The 11612-nt window shown below is 32.6% G+C and overlaps 1 long non-coding RNA gene across 1 annotated transcript; it reads right to left on the bottom strand.

Moving 5' to 3' along the window:
* Positions 1-2655: 2655 nt before the first annotated feature.
* Positions 2656-8400, bottom strand: LOC140810943 (uncharacterized). Its single transcript, XR_012113361.1, has 8 exons — positions 8378-8400; positions 8239-8294; positions 7171-7275; positions 5589-5798; positions 5431-5482; positions 4116-4188; positions 3214-4026; positions 2656-2757 (listed from the first exon to the last, which is right to left on the bottom strand). It is a non-coding gene; the product is annotated as an uncharacterized lncRNA (long non-coding RNA).
* Positions 8401-11612: the final 3212 nt, after the last annotated feature.

Here is an 11612-nt window from a genome sequence, read left to right on the forward strand (position 1 = left end):
GAACTCCAACATACATGTCACATTTTAAACATTAATGCTATATGTTTTCTTTATAACATACTAACGACCGAAGCACACGCAACACGTGTGTAACGTAATGTTGGATATTTGATAGGTTTCTTAATCAATTTATAAAATGAATGTTGGATATGTGTAATTTGATATGAATATTATAGTATAATATAAATTATACAACGAATTTTTAGCCCTTGCATCAATTTATACAATGACTTTTGGATATTATACATGAAAGTTTAGGCAGTGTATCTGTGGAGACGCGGACGCTAATCATCTTCTTAATCATCATTAGGATCAATATACTAATCAAGTAATTCGGGTCATAAAATTTTTCTTTAAAATGCGGAACGCAATGGAATAAATCAATGGCATAAATCGAATATATATACCATTAGATAAGTACATGTCTTGTACAACATACATTCAAACTAAACTAAGGTTCAACTACTACATATTCAGTGCTGAAACCTATCTACATCAAAGTCCGGAATCACCACTCTAATCTCGGTCTCTCATCCTCTTCTTGACCCTGATCTTGTCCCACCTGTTGTCATGCACACATACAAACACGACAAAAGCCAGATAACTCCGGTGAGAATAAATCCCAGTATAACCATGTATAAAGCAGTCATATGAAAACATAGATAATAGCATGAAACAGATATCATGACATGTTTCAGAATCTAAAAACATGAATGGATATACAACTGGAATAACCACATGAATCGTAATCTACGAAACATGAATCAATACAAATATGTAAATCAAACTCATGACTCGATCTCTCAGACTCGACTCATCTCTCATCTAGGGATCCCGATCTGAATAAGAACGTAACAAATCTCCCACCTACTCTCTCGTTCGCAGTGGTGAACCGGTACTTTCTTATTCCTGGACTTTGGTCAGCTCTATATCTATATCGAATCATCAGCAATAAGGACTGTTCTGTCTCTTAAGCACATCGATATACCAAACGTCCAGTGTCTTGGCACATCTGCCAAAGACTTGGCCAATCAGCCAATCCTATTCTGACAATGTGCAATGGGCCAGTGACTAATCTGTCACAAGCTAGCCCCTCTGTCAGTGACTCTCACTCAAGGCACATCAGCCTATGACTCAATATATGCTCTGCTATAAATCAATAGACTAAGCACCACAATCTCAAGAATCACAAACATCAATGCAATAAGTAAAGTATGTGGTTTAGGGAAACTAGAGTCCAAGCTGACTCAAGTTCATATCCCGGTTAACATTGCCTTATACCTTTCCTTTGTCGATCTGACGAAGTCGAGGTCTCGAATTCAAAGCCTGTAAGTACTCAATCTCGCAATGACAATAGCAAGAAGTATAATATCAACAAACAACTCCATCAATACTGGATATAATCAGAACTCAATCTACTTCTGTTTCAGTGGTATAACTGCACACTCTCGATATACCCAGCAATACAAATATCAATCTCAATTCATAATCGATCAACATACATATTCCGATACCAACTCGGTATAATCGCAATCAAATCAAGTTCGATAAATCATAACAATTTCATACAGTATCTGTTCTTCAATCCGGATTCGATTATACGAGGTCTAATATCTCAAGACTAACATATATCAATTACATCTGATTCCTTCAATATCATATTGTCAAAGCATATCAAAACATAAGAAAACTTACGTCCAGTTGTAGCTTGTGGCGAGAGGAGTCTGAAACTGTGATCGGATCAAAAATCGGAGAAACGGATGCGGCACAATCAAAGTTCTATGATTCAAGGAAATTTGAGGATTTCAGGGAGCTTTCTCGGTTGTTTTTTGTTGCTGAAATGAGAGGATATGCGTTTATATATATCAAATTGCATGCCAAAGAAACGTGGCTCATTTCTTTACAAAACACGTCTCGCTGAGGGTGTGCTGACTCTTGGACCGCGGGTGCGCTGTGCTTACCGCGGGTGTGGTGGCTCTTATACCGTGGGTGCGGTAGGCTTACTGGACTACGCCCAAAAATTCTGAAGAACTGACCGTGGGTGCGCTGGCTGTCTTACCACGGGTGCGCTGCTGTCACTGTCTCAACACCGCGGGTGCGGTCTCCTTCCTGGCGCAGGTGCTGTACAATAAAAAAAAATCGATTTACAACATCGTTTCTCCATGTCGTGTCTTTGCTTTCACTCCCTTATGCTTAAATTGGAGTATCAAACGACAATCTCGGGCATTATGCTATCCCGGTCTTCTCTGTTCCGTCTATAAGTACATCTCAATTATCGACAAGTCATAGCAGATGATCATAATCGAACTCTCGGGCCTTACATTTCTCCCCCCCTAAGAACTGATTTCGTCCTCGAAATCTCAGGCAATCATATCATATCATAATCACATCAAATGAAAGAATAGGCAGAAAGAATAGAAGTTGAACGAAATACGCACATCAGAGAAATAGTGCTGGGAATTCTTGTCTCATATCTGACTCTGTCTTGAATCTTCACAAGCGGAATAGTCTTTGTTCTGAGCTGCTTTTCGTTCTTTTCTGACGTCACAATTCCATGGAAATGTAATCCAATTTCCCTTCAGGAATGGACAGACTCTGTGACAACCCTGCTGGTTTCTTTCTTTCTGTTTTTATCTGTTGGCAATTCAAAAAAATTCGCGAACCGGGATGTGCAATTCAATGGGTTTGAAAGTAACTGCGAATTCAACAACAGGATTTGCCTCCGCGCCATGTCGCGGCCAATGCAAAATTAATTCACTGGTGAGAGAATCAGACATTGAGGTTTAATTCAGCTAATGGGTCTTCACATCAGTGCTGCTTCAACTAAACCCTACCAATGCAACAACCTATCGGGAGAGCTTGCTAATCATTTGAATATATATATATATATATATATATATATATATATATATATATATATATATATATATATATATATATATATATATATATATATATATATATATACTAGCAACTGAGGCACACGCGTTGCGTGTGTCATGAATATATGAGAATAATATAATAAACCTTCATGATATAATATGATATAAATTATATATTGAATTTTTTGAACTTGCATCAATTTATACAATGATTTTTGAATATTATACATAAATGTATAGACAGTGGATTTATATAGAAACTTATAAAATTTAATGGTGGTTGAAATTGAATACCTAATAAATAGATAATAACTTAAATATTTACCATCACCTTGAATCATGTTTTCATCACCCCATTTTCAGTTGCTATTCAAAAATTTCTGCAACATACTTTGTAATCAACCAAAATCTAACTAAAATGTGATTTTCTCGATCTTCACGAATCTTTTATTTGAGTGAAAAATCTGAAGAGATATATACAAATATGGTAAAAAAAACCTGAGATTTAAAATTAAACGGTTAAAATAAAATATTAAATTATCTATGATTTAATATTTAAATTGATTAAGAAAAAATCGGAAGAGATGAGAATAAATATGGAAAATAAATTCAAAAGTACACACATGGTTAAAAGTTTATAACAATGGTGATGAAAACAAACAATTCTCAATAAATGGAAGTTTTCATATAAACTTTTTTCTGACCATACACCAGAATACACCTTTCTTTATTCAAAGAATTGAAATGTAGGAAAGAAAATCAATCCAAAAGAGGCAAAGAGATGAAGCTCTATCTAGTTGAAAGAAATTAGAATACATCTAACAAACAGAGTAAGCCGATGTTCGGAGCGGGAGAGGTTTTTTCCAACTAACACAATGAACATATGTAGTACAACTTTGTTAAATTAAAACAATAAAGGTGGGTTTTTCCCATCTCTCTTTTCCGAGGAGAAATGGTTTGTTTTCTTCATAGTCTTTAAAAAATGTATATATAGAAATTAGAAAATCCAAAGCAAATTATATCAACGATGTACAAAAAACAAAGATTTTGAGACAGAGAATTTTGAGTCCTTACCTTGTATGAAAGATTTGGAATCTAGAGCCCAGCGTGCAAAAAGTGGGTGGTAAGATTTTGAATTAAGAACCTAAAGTGCAAGGGAAGCGAAAATCTGAGAACAAAAAGAAATTGAAAAACCTTTTTTGAGAACCGATAAATTGGGAGAAAACTACTTACTTGAGACGTGGAATGAGAAACAGGATGTAGGTTAATTGAGTTGTGGAATGAGAACTGGTGAATTAGGAGAAATCTGAAATATTAATTTTTCATAAAAGGGCAAAAAAGAGAGAAAAATTGGTGTCCTCAAATAGCAGTTTTTATAGATATTGGTAGCATCTGAAGACAAAAATCAGGACATTCACATTCAAATATAAAAATGACTATTCATGACTTTAAATTTTTATCATCAATGAAATCACTCATTATAATGAATTACACACAAATTCTATATAACTAATTCGAATTACTTGATCAACAACAGCAGCAACTAAAAGCTAAAAATCTTTTATCCTCCACTGAGGCATATATGCAAGATCAACAACGGCAACTAAAAGTGAAAAATCTTTTATCATCCACTAAGGCATATATGCAACAGGACAAAATGTAAGAAATAAATATACCGAGAATCTGATGCCGCGTTCGCGTTTTGATTAGTAAAATGAAAAGGAATAGATTCTAGCAAACCAAGAAATATGGAAAAAATTTCATAATTCACACATTGATGTTTATTTTCATCAATAAACACTCCAAAGTGGGCGCATATATGGTGATCATTGTACAAATCTAAAGGTCCACCTGCACCAGTAATAATAGAAGGCATTAAATCATCAACGACATCAAGTCGAACAATATTATGTAATGAAAGATCCATAAAAATGAGGGTGAAGACTGGACACCTGCAAAAGCACTTGTGGCCTCGAGGCCTACCATCATGAAATATTACTAAACTTTTTATGTAGTCTAATTATGAATGTCATATCCCCAGTCAAAGCATTAAATAAATCTTCAAGGTATTTACTTTTGAAAGAAAATTTGACAACTTAATAATTAAAATTAAATTAAACACATTAAAAACCATTTAAAAAACTCTTAGAAACTTGAGAAGAACACGACAAAGAAAATTGAGCACCATTTTCACACCAATTTTTCAAAAATAAAATAAAAATAGATAGATGATAACAAATCAAAAAAATCAAATCACAACAACATTAACAATGGACAATTTCTGAGTAAAAAATGCAAAAGGTTCCAATCACAGCGTGAGCGTGGGCAAAATTTAAAAAAAAAACTCACACAGGGAATTCACCGAAAAAATGCAAAACATATAAATAAATTTCTGCCCAGAACAATATCAATAATGCATATGTTGTGAAGAAATCGAGACTTGGCATATCAAGTAGGATGTGTTGAATAATCTACCAAAAACCAAACACTAAATGAATGAAGAAAAACTCATACACGTACTGGCAATAACATGAATTAGAGCTGATACCTCTGGATTCAGGCTTTGAGTATTCCGACGCACAGAAAAAAGAGACATCGAACTGAAAAAACAATAGAAAAGACAAAATATTACATATGTGTCTAAAACTTCACAATAGAGATAATAGAATTTTAATACTATGAATTGAGATTCAAGCGGAGATGTACCGGAATTGACAAAGAAATTGAGTAATTTTAGTAAGTTTCTTTGTTGGTGGAATAGAAGATTGTGGATATAGAAAGAAGAGTTTAGTTGAAACCTTTTTCTTAGATGGTGACATGGTAGGATGTTGCTAGGATACTGTGATTGTGCAGGTTTGATGGTAATTCCAACTATCATGATTAGAATCATGTTTCCATTTCTATAATCCTTCAACACTGAATAGAACAATGTCCGGATACATTAAATTGTGTAAAACAATTATTATATTTGTTTGTTGTGCAAAATTCTGCCCAATGTTCATAAAAATTACAGATGCATGAGGATATTCTAGAAATTGTCATTTGATGGATTACTTGAAACTAATGCGTTTGGATTTAAAATAATTTTGCTTAAAGAAGTGTTTTTTTAAGTTACTTTTAAATGTGCTTTTTTAAGTAAAATTTTTTAATACATTTGTATTTAGATAAATAGATGAAAATCATTTTTTTTAATATGAGTTATTTAGAAAAACACTGAAAAGCTATAAATTTGGGCTTTTGAAAAATCACTTATTTTGGTTTAATTAAGTGCTTTTAAAAACACTACAATACCTATCCAAACACATATAAACTATAAAATTACTTCTTTTCTAAAAAGAACACACTTTTAAGAAAAAGCTACTAAATCCAAACAGACTATTCTAAGAAGTTAAGACTAAGATTATTGTGCTAAAGCTTCTTTGGTTCTGAGCAATATCTATTTTTCTCCTCAATATTGTATTCCGCTACTTGTGAATTGATGCATTTCTTCCTTCTTGTTATCTGTCACTGGAAGCCAAATCGAAGTAGGTGTTTTTTCCTTCTTAAACTCAAGATGACTCAATTCCAATCTTTTGCTTGCAATTTCCAACCAATCGTAGTATATAGCAAAAGGGAACCACTCCATGTTTCAGTTAGGATGGTAGTTATCTAATCCTTTATTCAGTACATACACATATAATTCCGACTCTGTACTTATTACCCATTGTAATGTTGAACCAAGAACAGCACTCCAGCTCCATTAATTCCCAACACCACCCCCTTTTTAAAGGACTATCTTACACCCTTTAATTTATCGATGATGCTACTGTTTATAAGTAAATCATATATACATACATATATTTTTATGTACTCTAATTCTGAATGTCATTCCCTCAGCCAAAGCATTAAATAAAACTTCAAGCTATCTACTTTTGAAAGAAAATTTGACCACTTAATAATGAAAATTAAATTAAACACATTAAAAACCATTAAAAAAAAACTCATAGAAACTTGAGAAGAACACGATAAAGAAAATTGACCACCATTTTCACACCAATTGTACAAAAATAAAATAAAATTAGATAGATGATAACAAATCAAAATAATCAAGTCACGACAACATTAACATTGAACATCGAAAACAAAAATGCAAAAGGTTCTAATCACAGTGTTAGCGTGGGCAAAATTTTAAAAAAACACACACAAAAAACACACACAGAGAGAATTAACCGAAAATATGCGAAACATAAATATATAAAATCAAAGGAATTTGACGGTAACAAAGAGAAGATGAGGTAGATTAACCTACCTCTCACTTGTACAGATCTCTCTCGCTATATTCCCTCTGTCTATTTTCCCAAGGAGCGAACAAAAATCGAAATGCTGTGGAGATTAAAGAATTGCTCACTGTCACCTAAAAAAATTGGCAATCTTTGAACTTTAAGCAATACAATCCACGATATATCAACTTTACCATACCAAAAAACAAAACTTTAATAAATTTAATATATTTAATATATATATATATATATATATATATATATATATATATATATATATAATGTTTTTTTCATAAATAAAAAATACTCATTTTCTCAAATTACAAATTTTTTTTATTTAATAAATAATAAAATATATTTTAATAATTTGTATCTAATTTATAACTAACATTTCCTAATATATTTTTTTTCATTTTGAGTTTTAAATGATCATATTACTCCTAACATAAAAATTATTATAAAAATTCATTTTTAAAAAAATTTATTTTACTATAATCTCAATATTTTTTGCACAAAAATTTTAATATATATAAATACATCATGTATCAAAAGGCGTTAGTATATATAATTATTAAAACAAATTCACTCTAGCCAATTAAAAATAATATCAACGAGCAAATCTACAAGTGTTTAAATTATTAAAACAAATTCACTCTGGCCAATTAAAAATAATACCAACGAGCAAATCTACAAGTGTCTCAATATTTTTTGCACAAAAATTTTAATATATATAATTATTAAAACAAATTCTTAAAAAGATTCAAAGATTAGAACGAAATTTTTTTAACGTTATAGCTTTAGTTTGAAGCCTACGAGTGTTTAAATTATTTATTTGGGTCAAATTATATCTCATGTGTTATCTTTTGAAGCCTACAAGTGTTTAAATTTTAATATAATTAAATTCTATTATAAAAAACTATACAACGAAAAGTTAAATAAATATCAACAAAAATAACATTAAGATTTACAAAATAAATAATCTACTACGCTAAATTTCGTAAAAAACATATTACGCTAAAATTTATAATTAAACTACTACGCAAAAGTATCACATAATTATTAAATTTTCATTAAAGAAAACGCTTTAAAAATCTGACTTGCGTGAAGATATGCAGAATCACGTAACGATGGAAGATAAAACCAACGAGCAAATCTACAAAATTAACACGAAAAGATGTTAGCATTAATAAAAAAACGAAACTGCATGCGAAAAAAATGATAGAGTTTCGACACTACCAGAGAAGAACTGCGAAAATCGGTGAAGAACATGTTCGGGAGCCTCGGTATATATAGAAATTTTAGCGACGGTTTATCACAATCCGATTTTGAGCAAACCATCGCTGATGTTTTTGTTCAACTGTCGCCAACAGCGACAGGTGTTGTCAAAACGTCGTCGATCTAGATCGGCGACGTTTTTGTGAAACCGTCGCAAATAGCGACGGTTGAAAAGGTTGTCGCCCATAGAGACAGTTCATCTTAAGCCGTCGCAATAATAGCGACGGCTTAACAAGAACCGTCGCAAATATGGCGATGGTTTGTATATTACCTTTGCTAATAGCTAATTAAAATTAAATTTAGTTTTATTTAGCAACAGTTTAGTTTTATTGTTACTATAGCGTTAAATATTTTAAAACCATACATCATAATGTTTAAATAATGTTATTTGCGACCGATATCGGAGTACGACCATCATACGGAGTTGAGCTATGCTGCTTCTCTGCCATATATATACGTACAAAATAGAGGTATGCAAAAAATTCATTAATTATACGCACAAAATAAAATATATTTTTTTTCAAAATACAATTCAATCATAAATAAACTCAACCTTATTCACTTTCGTCGGAAATGTCACGAACATCGTCGCTCGAATATTGAACCTCTTCTGTTTCACTTTCAATGATGTTCAAATCAATTTCGTTGTCGTACATATCATTAACATTGACTAGATTTTGAGACGTCAAAAAAATTGAGTTCAGATGTCACGAGGTCAACTTTCGTTGTTTTGAAATGCATCGTTCACATCAATTTGATTCTGCTCAGTATTTGGCTCAACATCAGTGACATAAGCTCGCATACGTAGAGTACTCACATGCATCCAATGTGATTCTGCTCTCTTCGTTGTTGGATAAGTCAAATACACCACTTGCGAGACTTGTGTAGGAAACACAAATGGTTCGTAGTATCCCAGACTCTTTTTTCGATTGACATCAACAATTTTGTACTTTTATCAGCCGTTCGAAATCCATTCTCCAACCGACGATACATCCAATTTCTATCGTTATCCATTTTATCCTAATTTATTACACATTTAATCTTCCACGAGAGAAGATTTTTATCGCCCGCAATGTGAGTGAAGGAAGTGGTGTGGAGATAATTGACTGAACCATAAACCCTAAACCTAACCTAAACTCCAAAACCGTCGCTATGAGTGACGGTTTGTTAAAATCGTCGCAAATATCAGCGACGTTTTATTCATAACCGTCGCTATTATAGCGACGGTGTTTGTAAACCGTCGCAATTATAGCGACGGTTTTTTAAAACGTTGCTAATATAGCAACGGTTTTCTTGAACCGTCGCTATATAGCGACTGTTTTATTAAAACCGTGGCTTTTAAAATTAGCGACGGTGTTTTTTAACCGTCGCAATATAGCGACGGTTTTGATTAAAACCGTCTTGTTTAAAATTAAGCGACGGTTCGTTTAACCCGTCGCTTAAAATGGCGACGGGTTTGTAGAACTGTCGCAATTGTAGCGACGGTTTATGAAAAATCGTGGCGAATAAAGCGACGGTTAGATATAACCGTCGCTATAATAGCGACGGCTTTGAATAAACCGTCGCTTAAGTTTAAAGGCGACAGTTTTTACAAAACCGTCGCTATATATTGTAGGGGAAAAATCATCCGTATTTTTACAAAATATCATTTTAACCCAAAATTTTGAAACATTAGAAAACCGCCCCTAGGCCCAAACAATTCAAGCCCACGACCTAGCGCGGTGCCCGAGACGTTCCCGGGCACCGGCTCGAGCCGCCCGTCTGCCCGGAATAGTTCTGGGCAGACGCAAACATAATTTTTTTAACAAAAAAATGTTTTTTTAAAATAATTTCGAGGGTCGTTTTTCTTCAAAATTCTTACGCGGTTAGAAATAATAAACTCAGCACAATTTAATTAAAACACATGATTAAGAATCACCAAATCTGATACAACTGTTGGGACATCGTTTTCTCGCACCCAAGACGCAGCGGAAGTTTTAAATTTTTTGTTCTTGGACGTCGTATGTTTAAAACATTCATAGTGTGTTTAGAATTATACCTTTGTGTTCTTAACGCTTGGACTCCAAACTATTTCAATTTTTACGCAGAGATAGTCCTTCTTGTAAATCCATACGAACGACTTTCTTCTTTGATCATCTAATTAGGTTCACGATCAAAAGCTTTGTTCCTCAGTTGGATTGCACTAGAAATCGCAAGCGATTTGTGCGTTGAGACTACAATCTCTGAATTTCCAAAATCCGGAGAATAAGCGGCGCGACGATGGAAGACAAAAAAGTGGACGGAAATTTTCCCCTCGATTTTCAAGAGATGGCCGAGAGTTTTTTGATGCATATATTGGATTTTTTCTTTTTTTTTTCATTCTTAACAACCATTATGGATTCTTAATCAATAATTAAGAAAATCTAATTCGCTCTTAGTTGCCAAAATTTCTCCCAATTTTCTTTATGGTGGCCGTTAGTTGTACTTTGCAATTGGAGAAGGAATTTTGTGAATTTTGGTAAAAAAAATCTCTCTTCAATTATGTCCTCTTATGATTTATTTATAAAGTGATACTCCTACTCTAATTAGGAGTCTCTCTCCCACAAGGACTCTGTATTTTCATTATAATTAAATTCTCATATAATTAATATATAATGTATTTATTAACCTTTAATAATACATAATATCATATACACATATTTTATATCACCATATAAAATATGTACATGTATATGTATATTAAATTAAATAACCATTATTTAATTTATAAATTAAATCCGTGGTCAATTTAATTCTAGACACCTCTAGAATATTTATGAGAATTTGTACATGTTAGTAGTCACTACTACTAGCACCACTTATTTAATTAGTAAATTTTAAATTTACTAAATAAATGATTCCGAACTCATTATAACACTGATCGACGATCTGAGAGCGCCGATGTATCAAAGATACAAGTCTTGTTCATATAATAGAAATCGAAAATTTCGAAGATCATATTTTCACTTACCATATTGGGCAACTACCAGTTTTATTGAACTCATTCACAAAACTGGCATTTCCACTCTTCTTCCTTATTTAGCAATCATGCTAAATTCCATTTCCCCCATCCTATGGAATCAGCTTATAAACTCCTTTATAAGTTTCCTATTTGATCTCCATCAAACTATAGCTGTCAAATTCCAACTCCTTCAAATTTGACTATCTCAACAGGAAC

This window comes from Primulina eburnea, chromosome 13 (genome assembly GCF_022965805.1).
Source record: "Primulina eburnea isolate SZY01 chromosome 13, ASM2296580v1, whole genome shotgun sequence".
Lineage (NCBI taxonomy): Eukaryota > Viridiplantae > Streptophyta > Magnoliopsida > Lamiales > Gesneriaceae > Primulina > Primulina eburnea.